The sequence below is a fragment of the Anneissia japonica genome, unplaced genomic scaffold, assembly GCF_011630105.1.
Source record: "Anneissia japonica isolate Jap-2015-1 unplaced genomic scaffold, ASM1163010v1 scaffold288133_len202418_cov178, whole genome shotgun sequence".
Taxonomy (NCBI): Eukaryota; Metazoa; Echinodermata; class Crinoidea; order Comatulida; family Comatulidae; genus Anneissia; species Anneissia japonica.
In genome coordinates, this window is record NW_022693113.1 from 68,009 (window position 1) to 71,274 (window position 3,266).

Here is a 3,266-nt window from a genome sequence, read left to right on the forward strand (position 1 = left end):
TTTATTCTATTTTTTAAAACCTCGTGAATTATCATGAGGCAAACAATCAATCAAAAACAGAATCATCCAAATCTTAATCAATACTTTTGTTCCTTGAAATGTTAGCCCTACTTAATAGACATATTTTTGAAATATACCGACTCTTCTTAAGATTTCACGTTTACAAATATGACATGTTACGCAAGAAAGTATAAGAAAGTATCAAAGTATAATAAGCCTACATACTCCAAGTATTAAAATGCACGCCATCGTGTTGGGATTCAATATTTCGACATTAATTGCGTCATCATCAGGAATCATGTTACGCAATAAGCGCACACGTGTACCAATGAGAAAGCTGCAGTGTAAATACGCACGAAAAACAAAATATCACTTGAACACAACTCAGTGTTGTTCTGCGTATCGTGCTTTTCCTTCCGTTTCTCTTGGTTCTCGTCGTTCTTTGTTTAATATTCGCTTATATTACAAGTAGGCCCACAAGTGTTGATTTCGTTGCACAGAAAGTTCGGTTTCATTCTGTAAGAAACGTTTTCTAATTGTTGCACAAGAATTAAAAATAAAATTAATGCACAAATAAATGCTAGTATATTATATAAATATATAAAGGTATATAGACCTAATGTTACTTTTATTTTTGGTTTAAAATAAAACATTTTCCACGTGTAAGGTTAAATAGAATCTTATTGTGTGTAATTTCTAATCATTTCTCAAATAATTAACATACTTATTGTCGATAGTGTAGCTGTGAATCATCATATTACTTTCATCAGAAACTTGTTTTATTGAAATAAAAGTTAATATTTATTGGTCTATTGATGCTTGGGCTTAATTAAAATTTATTCAGGTTTTCTGCGAGTAAATCGTATATATTTTCTGATATTTTGAAATTTCGAAACCATGGTGTTGTTGGCGCATTGCTTACCTTTAAAATCAAGAGTAAACTATTGGTAAGTCACCTCTGGTTTCTCTGCATCACGTATAAATCTTTCGCCTTTTACTAAAGATTTCCGTGCAGAGGAACTTTATTGAGTTTATTCTATTTTTTAAAACCTCGTGAATTATCATGAGAAAAATAATCAATCAAAAACAGAATCATCTAAATCTTAATCAATACATTTGTTCCTTGAAAAGTTAGCCCTACTTAATAGACATATTTTTGAAATATACCGATTATTCTCAAGATCTCACGCCATCGTGTTGGGATTCAATATTTCGACATTAATTGTGCCATCATCAGGATTCATGTTACGCAATAAGCGCACATATGAACCAATGAGAAAGCCGCAGTGTAAAGAACGCGCGAAAAACAAAATTGTCACTTGAACACAACTCAGTGTTGTTCTGCGTGTCGTGCTTTTCCTTCAGTTTCTCTTGGTTTTCGTCGTTCTTTGTTTAATACTCACTTATAGTACAAGTACAAGAGTTGAATTCGGTGCACAGAAAGTTAGGTTTCATTTCTGTAAGAGACGTTTTCTAATTGTTGCAGGAGAATTTTAAAAAAATTAATGCACAAATAAATGCTAGTATATTATATAAATAAATATAGGCCTAATGTTATTTTTATTTTTGGTTTAAAATAAAACATTTTACACGTGTAAGGTTAAATAGAATCTTACTGTGTGTAATTTCTAATCATATCTTCATTTCTCAACTAATTAACATAGGCCTACTTATTGTTGGTAGCTGTGAATCATCGTATTACTTTCATCAGAAACTTGTTTTATTGAAATAAAAGTTAATATTTATTGGTCTATTGCTGCTTGGGCTAAATTTAAAACTATTCAGGTTTTCTGCGAGTAAATCATATGTATTTTCTGATGTTTTGAAATTTCGACACCATAGTGTTGTTGGCGTATTACGTTTAAAATCAAGAGTAAACTATTGGTAAGTCACCTCTGGTTTCTCTGCATCACGTATAAATCTTTCGCATTTTACTAAAGATTTCCGTGCAGAGGAACTTTATTGAGTTTTATTCTATTTTTTAAAACCTTGTGAATTATCATGAGGCAAACAATCAATCAAAAACAGAATCATCTAAATCTTAATCAATATTCTTGTTCCTTAAAAAGTTAGCCCTACTTAATAGACAGATACTTTTCAAATATACCGATTCTTCTCAAGATCTCACGTTTACGAATACGACATGTTACATAAGAAAGTATCAAAGAAGGTATAATACATACTCCAAGTATTGAAATGCACGCCATCGTGTTGGGATTCAATATTTCGACATTAATTGTGTCATCATCAGGAATCATGTTACGCAATAAGCGGTGCACATATGAACCAATGAGAAAGCTGCAGTGTAAGAACGCGCGAAAAACTAAATTACCACTTGAACACAACTCAGTGTTATTCTGCGAGTCGTGCTTTTTCTTCAGTTTCTCTTGGTTCTCGTCGTTCTTTGTTTAATATTCACTTATAGTACAAGCACGAGTAAATCTTATGTATTTTCTGATGTTTTGAAATTTTAACACTATAGTGTTGTTAGAGTATCGCTTACCTTTAAAATTAAGAGTAAACTACTCATAAAACTCCTCTAGTTTCTCTGCATCACGTATAAATCTTTCGCCTTTTACTAAAGATTTCCGTGCAGAGGAACTTTATTGAGTTTTATTCTATTTTTTAAAACCTCGTGAATTATCATGAGGCAAACAATCAATCAAAAACAGATTCATCTAAATCTCAATCAATACTTTTGTTCCTTGAAAAGTTAGCCCTACTTAATAGACAGATACTTTTCAAATATACCGATTCTTCTCTGGATCTCACGTTTACGAATACCACATTTTACATAAGAAAGTATCAAAGAAAGTATAATACATACTCCAAGTATTGAAATGCACGCCATTGTGTTGGGATTCAATATTTCGACATTAATTGTGTCATCATCAGGAATCATGTTCCGCAATAAGCGCACATATGAACCAATGAGAAAGCTGCAGTGTAAAGACGCGCGAAAAACAAAATTGTCACTTGAACACAACTCAGTGTTGTTCTACGTGTTGTACTTTTTCTTCAATTTCTCTTGGTTCACGTTATTTTTTTTGTTTAATATTCACTTATAGTACAAGTACAAGTGTTGAATTCGGTGCACAAAAAGTTCGGTTTCATTCTGTAAGAGACGTTTTCTAATTGTTGCATGAGAATTAAAAAACAAATTAATACACAAATAAATGCTAGTATATAGGCCTAATGTTATTTCTTTTTGGTTTAAATTAAAACATTTTACACGTGTAAGGTTAAATAGAATCTAGATGTGTATA

The 3,266-nt window shown here is 31.5% G+C and overlaps 3 non-coding genes across 3 annotated transcripts; all 3 read left to right on the forward strand.

Moving 5' to 3' along the window:
- The first annotated feature begins 953 nt into the window (after positions 1-953).
- Positions 954-1,069, forward strand: LOC117100654. The gene has a single exon (XR_004444153.1). It is a non-coding gene; the product is annotated as a U5 spliceosomal RNA (small nuclear RNA).
- Positions 1,070-1,890: 821 nt separating this feature from the next.
- On the forward strand, positions 1,891-2,008 carry LOC117100655. Its single transcript, XR_004444154.1, has one exon. It is a non-coding gene; the product is annotated as a U5 spliceosomal RNA (small nuclear RNA).
- A 526-nt stretch (positions 2,009-2,534) lies between these two features.
- On the forward strand, positions 2,535-2,652 carry LOC117100663. The gene has a single exon (XR_004444161.1). It is a non-coding gene; the product is annotated as a U5 spliceosomal RNA (small nuclear RNA).
- Positions 2,653-3,266: the final 614 nt, after the last annotated feature.